Here is a 16,331-nt window from a genome sequence, read left to right as displayed (position 1 = left end):
TTTTCACAGAAATTAATCAAAAGATCACTGTAATGTTAACACAAATACCCCAATTTCATTAAATTCTCTTTATTTTATCAAATTAACACATTACATTATTAATTATACATAATTATAATTATACATTAAACAAACAACAAAACATAAAGATGAATCTTTTAGAGAAACATTGCTATGCATTGACAGGAGAAGATATTTTAAAAATGTGTCTTTAAAGGGTTTTCTCAGCTTATCATGAAACAGCAGGCTAAAATCAATAAAAATCGGACCTCATCCTGAAGTCAGCACTTATTTAAATTGAGCAGAAACTGTAAAGAAAGAAGGTCTATTAGCAGGTAGCAACACAACAGAACAAAATAGAGGCTGCATTTAATACATAACATGTTACATGATGTGACACAAAACATTTGATCAACTGCGCTGTAAAGTTTGTTCCTCAGCTGATTATATTCCAAACTACCCAAATTACCCTTGATGATAAGCTGCAAACATGAATTATTATGAGCTAAACCTTAGAATACTGATCTTTCATTAATCAGTAGTAGATCAGTATTCTAAAGTGTTACCGAAACCCTTTTCAGATGCAAAGATTACAGAATACACAAAATCCAAAAAATCTGATTTTGTAACATCTGATAATGAACTGCAAATTTATACTATATCCAACTTGAGAATGACTTGGTGTTTTATATTAGGAAATGTAATTCCTTTTGATAATCCAAACTACAAATTACATTTTAATTTAAATATAAGGATCATTTAAGGATTTTATCAACTGAATCTGATACTTGATCAATTATATTTAATTCTGGTCTGTCTGAACTTTCTTTTGCTTCATGATCCTGACAGATGAACCTTGTCCAGTAAAAAAAAGCAGGGTATAAGGGTTCAGTGAAAGTGGTCTGGACTCTGTGAAGGAGAGTCATTGTGTCAGAGACGCTGTAGAAGGACAGAGTTCCTGCTCTGTGATCCAGATACACTCCTATTCTAGAGGCAGCAGGGATACGGACCTGTGCTTTATCATGTGTGAAATTAAAATTTTGAAGAAAATTTTCAAATCTCCAGGATAATTTATTGAATCCAAGCCTACAGTCTTCACGGTTTCCTTTACGTTCAATTCCTTTGTAACAAACTGCTATAACCCAATCGTCTCCACTGCACTCGACCTCCCAGTAACAGCGACCGTACAAACCCTCTCGACACAGGATGTACGGAAACACATCAAATCTCTCTGGGTGATCAGGATATTGCTGACCTTTATCTGAACCTGATATTTTTCTGTTGTCTTCAGTCAGTTTGAGGTGTTTGTTTGCAGTGTTTAGATCCAGGTGAAGTTCACAGAAATCTGAGGAGGAGGAAAGAACAAAAAACAAAATTATTGAACAAAGTAAATTTTGGTTTCAAAATGATCACATTGTAACATCATATCCTCTGATACTTATCAATTAATGAGTGTTTGACTCAAAGAAACCACAGTTCAACTTACACTGCAAAAAATCATTTTGGGTCTTTGGTTCTGAAGACTTTGTAACATGGACATTTGACACTGAAGAGAAAATACAAAACAAGTGTACGGTTAATTTGTTGGTTTAATCAAACAGAATATGAATGGCAATACAACAACATATTAAAGACCTTCTCGTGATATTCTGGCTGTTTGTTGTTTACAGACGTCCTCCAAAACCTCCTTAAACACTGAGATTGAAATGTCTTTAAAAGACAGATGAGTGTGTTGAGTGAAGCTGGGAACGTCTTCAAATGAAGGTAAAACACACACAGACTGACAGCTCTGAAATGAGAATAATAATTCAAACTTCATTTTTGAAGCATCAGACACTTTTCCTTTCATTAAGAGCCAGTATCTATGTTGATATGTTGTCATGTGAAAGGTTCACACACACATATTACCTTCAGACACTGGATCTGATCATCAGTAATCAGAAATTTCTCAATCTCTGCTTGTCTTTTTCTGAGTTCTGTCAGCTCTTGATCCAGATGTTTGTGAAATTCCTCTGCTCGATCTATCTCAGTCTTCTCCTGAGCTCTGATCTGCTCTTTAATCTCAGAGCTTTTCTTCTCAAGAGAGCAGATGAGCTCAGTGAAGACCTTCTCAATGTCCTCCATGGTCTCTAGAGCTGAACTCTGTCAGAGACACAAAGATCTGATCATGCAGATTGAAACAACAGCTTAAATAATACATTCGTGTGACTATTTTCATTATCATAAATGTTGTTCAAACCCAAAGTGATTATTCTTTTAGTTAAATGAAACTGGCAAGATTTAAATGTTGTCTATTTAAAACATTAAAACATATGGTATATCTGTTGTGATTTGACCAGTTGTCTACATACTGATACTCACTTTAAAAGACTTCACAGCTTCACTGAGTTCCCGCTGACCTCTCTCTCGCTCCTGGATCAGCTTCTGATACGCCAACTTTACCTTCTTTAACTCTTTCTGAGGATGTTGTTAACATAAAAAAGTAATTTAAGTAAGTAATTTAAAAATATTAAAGAATTTTTACTAATATTATCAGCTCAAGAAACAAAGACAACTACCTGAAATGATAAGCATTCATTACCTTTTTACTAGTCCATTCTGAATCCACAGACACCACATTGTGTTTTTTATGATTGTTAATCAAACACAAGTAACAAATGCACTGATGATCATCCTGACAGTAAATCTCCTGAAGTTTCCCATGACTGAGGCAGATGTTCTCCTGAATGTTTCTGGAAGCTTCGACTAGTTTGTGCTTCATAAACGCAGGAGATTCATAGTGAGGCTGCAGGTGAGTTTGACAGAAGGAGGCCAAGCACTGCAGACAGGACTTTACAGCTCTGTTCTTCTCTGTAGTGCAAACATCACACTCCACAGCAGCCGTTTGTAGAGACGTCTTCTGCAGCGTCTCCATCATCTCAGCTATCAGAGTGTTCTTCTTCAGTAGAGGTCTCTGACTGAAGCTCTCTCTGCATTGGGGACAGCGGTACGGCGGCCCCTGCTCCTTCTGGCCCCAGCAGTCAGTAATACAGCTCATACAGTAACTGTGTCCACAGGGAATCGTCACCGGCTCCTTCAGAGGATCCAAACAGACTGAACAGCTGAACTGATCCTCATACTGACTCACTGCAGACTCGGCCATTTCTTTGCAGTGTTCAAAGATGAACAGATTCTCAGTCTCTCTCCTGTTAGAAGGCCTGTTTCGCCAAGAAAAGCAAAGTTATCTGATGACAAGTACTATTTTTCACTTAGGTGGAAGTATGAATACTGTCAACATTTGACAAAGTCCAAGTATCTAAGAAAAAAAATTATATAATTTTTTTTTTTTTTGAGAGAGAAGCTTAATCAACGTTAATCACAATGTTTTGATTTTTTAACTGAGGAAAAATCAATGTTCTCTGCTAATCAAATGCTGTTCACACTGTATGAATAGTCCCTTTAGTTATGATCACCACAGAAATAGGTAACGTTATTTTTAAAGAATGATCGAAATTGTAAAGAGTAGTACAAAGTAAGTTTTGTAATAGGCTACACTTCAGTATGTAACCGAGTATTCCGTTTCAATTACGTCTTCATTAGACAACAAAATCCAAAAATAATCGTTTAGCAATGAAGTAACATTACAAAGCAAAATTGTGTTTATCCAGTATATTACAAGTAGGAGTAGAAACGCGGTAGGCTACACACACACACACACACACACACACACACACAAATACATAACTGCATGCGATTTCTTTTTAAAAGCAGACAAAACTATCAGTCATGATCTTTGGATCTTATTAAGTCCTTATACCTCGACAGAAATACAATTCAAATTTGCTTGGCTTTGCCCTAAAGAACAGCGGTGTGGATCTATTAGAGATTGAATCACTTGTTGTGAAGAAAAAAGTTCCTTTTCTCTAGAATTCCAAAAACTTCCTGGTTTTCAGCGGGAAAACGTCTCTGGTTACTCAACGTAACCTTGTTCCCTGAGAGGAGGGAACGAGACATTACGTATGGGGAAAACCCTTTTCCTCGAAATGCTGAAGCCTGATTGAATCACTCTATTGCTTTGCAATAGCCAATGGCGTCCGAGCATTCGCCTGATTGGCTGGCTCAGCCACTATATAAGCGATGTCGGGCGCCAAAATCCCTCAGAATCTTTCGACTGAACGAGAGCTATTGAGGTTGTTGGAGGTTTTCACACGGCAATCTACGTAATGTCTCGTTCCCTCCTCTCAGGGAACAAGGTTACGTTGAGTAACCAGAGACGTTCCCTTATCGAGTCGGTTTCTCGACATTACGTATGGGGAACGTATAAAACCCCGCCGAGTGAAAACTTATGTTAGTGAACTCGCACACAGCCGATGTAAAAAGGCTACGCGCTGAGGCAGTAGCAAGAGAATTCAGCGCGCTCGCCCCTCCCCTTATGTCGGGTAACGGACCTGGTTGAAACACTTTGATGCAACCTTGGCAGCGAGCCAGCACGGCGCCGGCGCCGCCAGCGCCTCCCTGTACATAGTTGAACAGCACTGAACTGGTGATATATAGGGGGTGAAAATAAGGCAGCAAAACATGTTGGTGCTTAAAAACACTGCCGGCCTGAATAAGCGGGCATAGATGAATGGGGACACTTTTGTATGTGTGCTTGTTTCACTTAGTAAATGACTGTACAGACACAAGAAAATTAACATGATATTGTACCGTCTCACCTAGACGACCTAGTTGAAACCATGGGCTGAAACACGAGCCAGACTGGGGCGTGTCCCCAGGCGACTCAGTCGTCCAATGACTGTTCAGCCTTCCCCTCCTGCACTGACAGGACATGTGGTGCAAACGAGGGAATATCCAAGTTATAAAATCTCGCAAAAGTGCTGTGAGATGACCAGCCCGCCGCGAAGCAAATGTCTTGAATAGACATACCTTTAGCCCAGGCCCATGAGGATGCCAAACTCCTAGTGGAGTGGGCACGCACTCCTATCGGGCAGTCGAGTCCCTGGGAATCATAGGCTAGACGCACGGCTTCCACAATCCAGTGAGACAGCCTCTGTTTAGACAGCGGTCCGCCCTTCTTAGCGCCCGCAAAACAGACGAAAAGCTGTTCTGAAGTTCGAAACTGATTAGTTCTGTTTACATAAGCACGCAGCGCACGCACGGGGCACAGAGCGTACTCCTGTGACACTGAATCGGTATTTGGTTCGGGGGAGCAGAACGCTTGTAAAGTTATAACCTGGGCCCTGAACGGGGTTGAGAGCACTTTAGGTGTGTAGCCAAGTCTGGGCACGAGCCTGACCATACAATCGTTTGGGCCAAACTGCATACAAGCACTATTGACTGATAGGGCATGTAAATCACCTACCCGTTTTCCACATGCTAGTGCGAGCAGCAACGCTGTCTTAAATGAGAGCACTTTTATATCGCTAGACCCAGCTGGTTCGAACGGTGGATCAGATAGCGCTCTGAGCACTAATGATAAGTCCCACACTGGCATTTGGCGAGGGCGGGAAGGATTCAGCCGCCTCGCCCCACGAAGAAAACGCGATATTAGGAGGTGTTTACCGACTGAGCGGCCCTCCAGCATGTTATGAGAGGCGGCGATAGCGGCCACATAAACTTTCAGCGTAGAGGGAGAACTGCCAGCATCCAGACGTTCCTGCAGAAAGGTCAGAATAGCCGGGATATCACAGCTTATCGGGTCTTCATGCCTGCTAGCGCACCATTTCGCAAAAACTCTCCATTTCAAGCCATACAGGCGCCTCGTTGCAGGCGCTCTAGCTTCCGTTATCGTGTGCAATACACGCTGTGAAACGGATAACTGGTTCACTCCATATTGACTTGCCACACATGCAGATCCCATAACTCCGGCCTGGGGTGCCATATGGTGCCCCTCGCCTGGGACAATAAATCCCTCCTCAGTGGAATCCGCCACGGGGGGTTCAACGACAGGTTCACCAACTCCGGAAACCACGGCTGGTTGGGCCATTTCGGCGCTACCAGAAGCACAGCATCCCTCTCCTCTCTGATCTTTTGCAGCACTAGCGGCATTATTTTGACAGGGGGAAATGCATATTTTCGACCCGTGGGCCACTTGCTCGACAGCGCGTCCCCTTTCAGGGGAGCATTCGTCAGCGAGAAGTACAGCGGACAGTGGGCGTTCTCTTCTGACGCAAAAAGGTCGATCTCCGCCTCGCCAAAGAGACTCCAAATCAACTTCACAGTTTGAGGCTGTAATCTCCACTCTCCGTGCACAATGCCCTCTCTGGACAGCATGTCCGCGCCACGGTTCAAACTGCCCGGTACATGAACTGCTCGAATCGAGAGAAGTACCCGATCCGCCCATAAGAGCAGGCATCTTGCTAAGCCGTGCAGGGCGCGCGAGCGCATTCCTCCTTGGCGATTGATGTACGCCACCACCGCCGTGTTGTCCGTACGTATTAGAACATGGTGGTCTTTCACAAACGGAAGAAAATTCTGCAGCGCCAAACGAACAGCTTCCATCTCCAAGCAATTTATATGCCAGCGCTGCTGGTCTGTCGTCCACACGCCGAACGCCGGTCTGCCGTCGCACAGGGCTCCCCAGCCTGACAGCGACGCGTCCGTGGTCACCACTATCCGTCTGACCACCCTGCCCATCGCAGTACCCCGTTCGTACATAGCTGTGCCGAACCAAGGTGTCAGAGCCTCGAGACATGAACGCGTTATGACAAGGCGCTTCTTCCCCTCTCTCCACGCCTGCGGCGGGACTCGGTCCTGCAACCAGAGTTGCAACGGCCTCATATGCAGCAAGCCCAGGCGGCAGGCGGAGGCTGCAGCTGCCGTTAGACCAAGGAGTCTTTGAAACGTTTTCAGAGGAACCGCCTTGCCGTGTACAAACGAGGCTAGTGTCTTGTGAATGGATTGGATCCTCTGCTCTGATAAGCGCGCGATCATTGTGCGCGAGTCCAAAACCATACCCAGAAAAGTAATTGACTGGCAGGGCTGAAGCGTGCTCTTTTGCATGTTCACAGACAAACCTAGACAGGCAAGATGGGCGAGGAGCCTGTGTTTGTGTTCCTCGAGTACACTCCTCGATTGAGCGATGATCAGCCAGTCGTCGAGATAATTCAGCACGCGCATTCCATCGAGTCTCAGGGGCGAGAGCGCCGCATTCATGCACATCGTGAACGTACGGGGAGCCAACGCCAGCCCGAAGGGCAACACTTTGAATTGGTATGCAACACCTTCGAATGCAAATCGCAGAAAGCGCCTGTGATGAGGGGCTACCTGGATGTGGAAATAAGCATCTTTCAGATCCACCGCTATGAAATGGTCCCCGGGCTGAATGTGCGCGAGGATCTGCTTCACTGTAATCATCTTGAACGCGCGTTTCGCTAGCGCTTTGTTTAGCGGCCTTAGATCTAGAATGGGACGCATGCCCCCGTCTTTTTTTGGGACAAGGAAATAACGGCTGTATAGCCCGCACTTCATCTGCTCCTCGGGCACTATCTCTACTGCCTGCTTGGCTAGAAGGGAGGAGATTTCTGCCCGTAACAGCGGGGCGCTCTGTTCTGACACTTCTGACATAATAACGCCGCTGAAACGAGGTGGTCTGCGAGCGAACTGAAGAGTATAGCCGCGCTTTATAGTGTTTATCACCCAATCTGACGCCGACGGGAGCGCTGCCCACGCGCTCAGGCGACTCGATAGTGTTCTCTGCGGCGAGGGCTGTGCGCCAGTCGCCGGGAAAACACCGTTGCTTAAAAGAACGACAGGTGACGCATCCGCGGCGCGTCGCACGGGAACATCTGCACCTGTAAACTCGGGTTGCCCCGAGCTTCCGCTCTGCCAAACATCCCCCGAGGGAGAGGTTTCGCTTATATGGCTGGTAACAGTCAAGGGAGGAAAAGAGCTCTTTTGGTGAGGCATGTAATGTTTTATGTTTATTACAACAGAACACATCGGTTTCAACACAACATTTAAACATGCATTCTCGGGGTTTTCTTCTGGCCGCCGAGCGAACTCTGAGCGAGAACGCGCTCTTTTGGCTACTGGCCCGTTGTCGCACACGGACCGCGCCCTCTTCCTCCTGGCACGAACATCAGGAACGCTGCTCCTTCTTCTCTGCAGGCCGTACCTGCTGGCGAGAGACCGGCTTCGCTCCGAAGCGGGATTTTTTAAACTGCCTCTGACGAAACGGCGGCTCAGGCTCGCGGCGCGAGCCCGCGCTCGCGGGTGGAGTGCGACCAGCATATCCAGCCGAACGCTGAGCTGATGACGATCTGGACCTTGACCTGGGGAGAGCGTTAGATCGTTTAGGGAGGAGGTGCGGCAACATCTTCGACTGCTTTAGTGCTTCTGAATATTTTTCAGAAAAAACCTCCACTGCGGCTCCAAAGAGACCCTGCGGGCTCACCGGGGCGTCGAGCAGCTGTTTCTTTTCTGCATCTCGCATTTCAGTAAGCGTCAGCCACAGGTGACGATGTAAAACAACGAGGCTGCCCATATTACGGCCAATCCCCTGGGCGACCTTTTTAGATGCGGCCAGGGCTAGATCAGCTGCTGTCCGCAATTTGCGGAGCGACTCTGGGTCCGGGCCTTCTTCATCCAGGGACCTCAGCAGTCGTGTCTGGAATACCTGCAGGACTGCCATCGTGTGGAGGGCAGCTGCTGCGTGTCCTGCCGAAATATATGCCTTTTCAGCAATATGAGCTGTGGCTCGACATGGCTTAGAAGGCAGTGAGGCAGTTTTCCAGCCTCGGGATGGACACAGATGAGCCGCGACGGCGTCCTCGACGGGAGGCGGTCGCGCATACCCTCTTTTCTCTGCCCCCTCCACTGTCGTGAGAAGCTGAGTCCCTTGTGCATGGGCTCGGGCTGAGTGAGGGGAGCGCCATGAACGAGTGAGCTCCTCATGGAGCTCAGGAAAGAAAGGGGCGGGTCTCTGTGGGGCGTCCGTTTGGCGGCCCGCGCCGAGGAAAGACCCGTCCATCCAACGTCTAGAGGGCTGTACAGGGGCTGCCCAGTCCAACTCCAAATCTTCCACAGCCTCCGTGAGGATGCTCATCAGCTCCGCGTCCATTGAAGTCGGGGCGCAGCTAGCCTCTGAAGGGATCTCCGACCAAGCACCCGGGTCAGAGGCACTGGTAGACATGACGTCATCCTCTTCATAGCCAAACGAGACCATTTCCCGCGCTTCTGGCGGTGGGCGGGAACTCTCTTCAATATAGAAGAGCGGGGGCTCCGGTGTTTGAGGGCGACGAGGGGCTTTTTGGGCCGACGTCAGCTCCTCGGTAGAGCCTCCTGAAGGGGCAACCTGCAGTCTGCTGGCCCGCGGCTCGGAGGCGGCGGGCGGAGGAGATGCAGGAGCCAGCGGGCCACCGCTGCGAACAACGGCCAGCCTCGCACGAAGGATCTTGATTGGCAAGTCCTCGCAGGCTCGGCAATCAGATCCTTCCAACGCCTCCTCAGCATGGGCGCGACCCAGACACAGCACACATTCCTCATGTGCATCCGGAAAGTCGATGGGCCCGCCACACATGCGGCAAAGAGACATGGTGTAGAAAATTCTTTTATATTCCGCCGGAACGCAAGAGGGGATCGCAACTGCGTCGTCCACTCTAATCGCGCAGATCAACGGCGAAACCAAGCTTCAGGTGAAGAAGAAAGATTCTGAGGGATTTTGGCGCCCGACATCGCTTATATAGTGGCTGAGCCAGCCAATCAGGCGAATGCTCGGACGCCATTGGCTATTGCAAAGCAATAGAGTGATTCAATCAGGCTTCAGCATTTCGAGGAAAAGGGTTTTCCCCATACGTAATGTCGAGAAACCGACTCGATAAGGGAACAAAACTGGGCGTGTGTTCTGTGTCTCACAGTTACCCAAGAGAGAGAGAGAGAGAGAGAGAAAACAACAACAACAAAAGTTTATTTTCCACATATGATCGACTGCATAACATTAATAAACTGTAATTATTAAAACTTACACATTTAAGTGTTTAGTTCTAGACTTAAAAAGATCATTAAAGTAGTTTATTTTGCCCACTACTGGGATAATGATCCTCCAGCGGTAAAAAACTTTTATCACAGCTGACATTTGATTTGTCTGACATAATTTTTGATGATTTAATGTAAAATACTAAATTAAATATTTTCTGTAAATCTAGCCTATGTATTTTGACAATTTAACTAATAATGAAATACAAATTAAATGACAAAATCTCTGTAAAAGAAATACATCTGAATACACTACAGTTCTCTAAATTATACATAAACCTGTATTTTTAGCTCAAGGAATGTCATAACAGTAATAAACTATGAATTTAAATTTAAATGGCTGAACCCAACTGGCCTATACATTATGATAAATAATACAATTGTCTGAATGTGCATCTAATTCATAGAATTATTAAATAACAATAATTCCATGAATAGTAATAATTCTAAAATTAAACAATAAAAGCAACATCATGCTGACGGGTTTTCTGCATCAATTCCTATGGAGACTTCTGACCTCAAGAGTCTCACAATATATTTTACTTCAAAATAAAAACAACCTCCATTCAAATCTACATTAATTATGTTGTATACAAATTCCCTATGAAGATATACATATTTTTAATATCAAACATAAAACAAAATTATAAATCAGTGTTATCTGACAAAAATTTTATAATTTTCAGATTATTAAATCATGATTAAAGAGATTATAATCATTTTAGTGTGGAAAAAGTGGTGGAAAGTCCTACTGTCATGATCATGAGTTGGAGTGCCCCATTTAGCCACCAGAGGGCACTCCAACATGGACTACTGTTCACCTTAGACTACATTACCCATAACTCACCTCCTGGACTCATTATCCCATGTCATTGCACTCAGCTGTTTTGTGTTTGTTCATTAGTGTCTGTCTATTTATACTTGGTTGTGGTTTGTTGTATTATTACGTGCACTTTTCTATTTCTGGTTTTCTGTTTTGTGGACTGTTGCTTGGATTTTGACCCCTGCCTGTTTTGGATATACGATTTTGGATTTTCCAATAAATGCTGCGCTTGGATCCTAAACATCTTGTTTCTGTGTGCAACCGTGACACCTACTCTATATATACACCATATGCTGACCTTTTCCATTTGTGAATAGTTATTTATAGTAATTTATGGAATAAATTCTGGTTTTATAACTGATCTTTTTTTCTGCTCCGTGATCCTGACAAATGAACCTTGTCCGTTTAGAAAAGCAGGGTATAAGGGTTCAATGAAAGTGGTCTGGACTCTGTGAAGGAGAGTCATTGTGTCAGAGACGCTGTAGAAGGACAGAGTTCCTGCTCTGTGATCCAGATACACTCCTATTCTAGAGGAGCAGACAGCAGGGACCTTTATTTTAGCATGTATGAAACTGAAATGATGCTGATAATAGCCCAGTCTCCATGATTTTTTTGTTGGAGCCAAGTCCACAGTCTTCACTGTTTCCTTTACGTCCAATTCCTTTGTAACAAACTGCTACAGCCCAGTTGTTCCCACTGCACTCGATCTCCCAGTAACAGCGACCGTACAAACCCTCTCGACACAAGATGTACGGAAACTCATCAAATCTCTCTGGTTGATCAGGATACGGCTGAGCTTTATCTGAACCTGATATTTTCCTGTTCTCTTCTGACAATTCGAGGTTTTTGTTTGCAGTGTTTAGAACCAGGTGAAGTTCATAGAAATCGGAGGAGGAGGAATGGAGAAAAAAAAAAAAAAAACACAAATACTGAACACAATAAACTTTGGTTTCAAAATGGTCACATTGTTACAAATGATACTTATCAATTAATGATTTTCCTTGAAGCAACCACAGTTGAACTTACACTGCAAAAATAATCATTGTGGGTCTTTGGTTATGGAGGCTTTACAACAGACACATTTGACACTGAAGAGAAAATATGAAACAAACATATGATTAATGTGTTGGTTTAATGACAAATTAATAGAACATATAAAAATATTCAGACCTTCTCGAGATATTCTGGCTGTTTGCTGTTGACAGACGTCCTCCAAAACCTCCTTAAACGCTGAGATTGAAATGTCTTTAAAAGACAGACGAGTGTGTTGAGTGAAGCTGGGAACGTCTTCAAATGAAGGTAAAACACACACAGACTGACAGCTCTGAAATGAGAATAATAATTCAGACTTCATTTGGGAGATCCTTTCCAAAAAACAAAACAAAGAAACAATCATTGCACAATAGTGTTTCATTTCTCAACATTTTTGCATCATTACCTTGATTATCTGATCTTCAGTATTCAGAAGTTTGTCAATCTCTGCTTGTCTTTTTCTGAGTTCTGTCAGCTCTTGATCCAGATGTTTGTGAAGTTCCTCTGCTCGATCTATCTCAGTCTTCTCCTGAGCTCTGATCTGCTCTTTAATCTCAGAGCGTTTCTTCTCAAGAGAGCAGATGAGCTCAGTGAAGACCTTCTCAATGTCCTCCATGGTCTCTAGAGCTGAACTCTGTCAGAGACACAAAGATCTGCTCATGCAGACTGAAATGTGAAGACTGAAAAAGACTGAGTGTGTTTTTGGCCTTGTTTTTCCCCTGCAAATGTCACTTAAGAATCTTCATTGGATTCTGTAATAATACGTCACTTTTAGAAACACTGTAAACATCACTGGCTTCTTCTGATACTCACTTTAAAAGACTTCACAGCTTCATTGAGTTCCCGCTGACCTCTCTCTCGCTCCTGGATCAGCTTCTGACACGCCAACTTTACCTTCTTTAACTCTTTCTGAAGATGTTAACATAAAAGTAGGAAGTATGTTAAAATCTCAGTAATTTAAATTGGTAAATTAAATAAATAACATTCACTAATATTACCAGCTATAAATGTTATCAAAAATGACAACTACCTGAAATTATAAGCATTGATTTTTACTAGCCCATTCTGAATCCACAGACACCACATTGTGTCCATTATGATTGTTAGTCACACACAAACAACAAATGCACTGATGATCATCCTGGCAGTAAATCTCTTGAAGATTCCCATGACTGAGGCAGATGTTCTCCTGAATGTTTCTGGAAGCTTGGACTAGTTTGTGCTTCATAAACGCAGGAGATTCGTAGTGAAGCTGCAGGTGAGTTTGACAGAAGGAGGCCAAGCACTGCAGACAGGACTTTACAGCTCTGTTCTTCTCTGTAGTGCAAACATCACACTCCACAGCAGCCGTTTGTAGGGACGTCTTCTGCAGCGTCTCGATCATCTCAGCTATCAGAGTGTTCTTCTTCAGTAGAGGTCTCTGACTGAAGCTCTCTCTGCATTGGGGACAGCGGTACGGTGGCCCCTGCTCCTTCTGGCCCCAGCAGTCAGTAATACAGCTCATACAGTAACTGTGTCCACAGGGAATCGTCACCGGCTCCTTCAGAGGATCCAAACAGACTGAACAGCTGAACTGATCCTCATACTGACTCACTGCAAATTCAGACATTTCTGAAGGAGTAGCCTATAAATACACATGTAAATCATTAATGAAAGAGAGCATGTATAAAAATCTACAAAATGCTTATAGTTTTGTGTATTAATATAAAAGAATCTTAAACTCTTCATCTGTAACCAGAAGAATAACCATAATACATCCAGATTAACATGTAATATCAAACACAGTAATATTTGTATGTTTTTTTTTTTCAATACAAGCAAGAATACATTAAAACCTTTAGTTAAGGATTATATGACATTCTTACCTGTTTTGACAGAATAACAAGTCAAGTATTCACTCCTTTAGCTTTAACCAAACTAGAAGAGTGTGGATCCTTAAGCAGAGGCTCGTGCAGCAGGGTTCTGTCACAGGTCAGAGTGTGTCACTGGTTCTCTGTTGTTTGTTATGGTCCTGTCATTTCCATTGTGTTCAGGACTCAAAGATGAGGAGTTTGTAGCAAGGCTAATTCACTTATTGGACTCGGACTCATCATCAGTTGGTTTTCCTGCTTTCATTTCCTCTTGGTGGTCTCCGCAGTCTGTGTCCACTGATGTGTGTGAGGAGAACACGAGAGATACCATACAAAGTAGGGTATCTCTGCAATTTCACTGTGTCACATTGACTGTTCAAGTTTGTCCCTAAAGTTTGTTTCTAATAAACTGCACGTTTGTTCACTGCAGTTGAGTTCTCCATTTATCTGAAGTCTGAAAGCCAAACTATAACACATGCGGGGGGTTTGAGGATGAATTCAAATATTAACATTACTGCTCAAACTTATTCTGAATATGATGTCTACTTCATAAATGTTTTGAAAATTATGGAAATATATGGTTCAGATAACTCAACTTCAACTTTTTTTAACTTCTACAATAAGTGTGCACTTTAAAAAGACACCAAATTTAGCTCTTAAATTTTAAAAAATCTTGAACACTTAAGTTGGAAAAGTAATTTTCAAGTCTATGCTCAAAAACAGCTAACAGGTAAAACAACATTTTATTTTCACAAACTTTGAAAATAAAAAGTTGTTAAACTCAGCAAGACACTGGCAGTAGAAGAGCTCTGACATACAACACAGAAGTGTTTTTTTAATTGGGGTCTGTACTGTTGCTTTTGAACAGCTGCCTATATGGGTCAAATTGACCCATGAACAGCAAGATCATATACAATTTCTGTATGCACATTTCACAAGACATCAGCGTGTTGAAACTTTGTATGTTCATCACCCTAAATGAGAAAAAGTCACAAAATTTCAAAAAACTAACATAGGTTAGACAGTATTTCAGATAGCTTTAAAAATAAATGATAGCTCATTTTTACCAGCTGACAAAATATTTTTCATTATTGAAATAAGTGGGGAAAAAGCTCCCTTTTACCTTCACCAGGCTAGTAAAAAAAAAAAAAAAAAAAAAAAAAAAAAAATATATATATATATATATATATATATATATATATATATATATATATATATATATATACAGTACAGTCCAAAAGTTTTGAACCACTAAGATTTTTAATGTTTTTAAAAGAAGTTTCATCTGCTCACCAAGGCTACATTTATTTAATTAAAAATACAGTAAAAAACAGTAATATTGTGAAATATTATTACAATTTAAAATAACTGTGTACTATTTAAATATATTTGACAAAGTAATTTATTCCTGTGATGCAAAGCTGAATTTTCAGCATCATTACTCCAGTCTTCAGTGTCACATGATCCTTCAGAAATCATTCTAATATGCTGATCTGCTGCTCAAGAAACATTTATGATTATTTTCAATGTTGAAAACAGTTGTGTACTTTTTTTCAGGATTCCTTGATGAATAGAAAGTTCAAAAGAACAGCATTTATCTGAAATACAAAGCTTCTGTAGCATTATCCACTACCGTTCAAAAGTTTGGGGTCAGTAAGAATTTTTATTTTTATTTTTTTTGAAAAGAAATTAAAGAAATGAATACTTTTATTCAGCAAGGATGCATTAAATCAATCAAAAGTGGCAGTAAAGACATTTATAATGTTACAAAAGATTAGATTCGTTTGAACTTTCTATTCATCAAATAATCCTGAAAAAAAATATTGTACACAAATATTTTGTACAATTGTACACATTAAATGTTTCTTGAGCAGCAGATCAGCATATTAGAATGATTTCTGAAGGATCATGTGACACTAAAGACTGGAGTAATGATGCTGAAAATTCAGCTTTAACCAAACTAGAAGAGTGTGGATCCTTAAGCAGAGGCTCATGTGGCATGGAAGTGATCAGCCTGTGGCACTGCTGAGGCACTATTGAGCCTTCAGATCATCTGTATATTGTTGGATCGACTGTTTCTCATCTTTCTCTTGAAAATATACCATAGATTCAGGGGTCAGGCATGTTGGCTGGCCAATAAAACACAGTAATATCATGGTCAGCAAACCACTTGGAAGTGGTTTTTGCACTGTGGGCAGGTGCTAAAGTCCTGCTGGAAAAGGAAATCAGCATCTCCATAAAGCTTGTCAGCAGATGGAAGCATAAATGCTCCAAAATCTCCTGGAAGATGGCTGCATTGACTTTGCACTTGATAAAACACAATGGACCAACACCAGCAGACGTCACGGCCCCCCAAATCATTACTAACTTCAGAAACTTCCCACTAGACTTCAAGCAGCTTGGATTCTGTGCCTCTCCAGTCTTCCTTCAGACTCTGGGACCATGATTTCAACATGAAATGCAAAATTTACCTTTATCTGAAAAGAGGACTTTCGACCACTGTTCACTGTCCAGTTCTTTTTTTCCTTAGCCCAGGTAAGATGCTTCTGATGTTGTTTCTGTTTCAGAAGTGGCTTGGTAGTCCTTTTCCTGAAGATGTCTGAGTGTGGTGACTCTTGATGCGCTGACTCCAGCTTCATTTGACTCATTGTGAAGCTCTCCCAAGTGTTTGA

The 16,331-nt window shown here is 42.6% G+C and overlaps 1 pseudogene; it reads right to left on the bottom strand.

Moving 5' to 3' along the window:
- Positions 1-773: 773 nt before the first annotated feature.
- LOC125249487 lies at positions 774-3,178 on the bottom strand (annotated as a pseudogene).
- Between the last annotated feature and the right edge of the window lie 13,153 nt (positions 3,179-16,331).

Source organism: Megalobrama amblycephala, linkage group LG16, assembly GCF_018812025.1.
Source record: "Megalobrama amblycephala isolate DHTTF-2021 linkage group LG16, ASM1881202v1, whole genome shotgun sequence".
Taxonomy (NCBI): domain Eukaryota; kingdom Metazoa; phylum Chordata; class Actinopteri; order Cypriniformes; family Xenocyprididae; genus Megalobrama; species Megalobrama amblycephala.
This window is presented reverse-complemented; position numbering and strand designations above follow the sequence as displayed.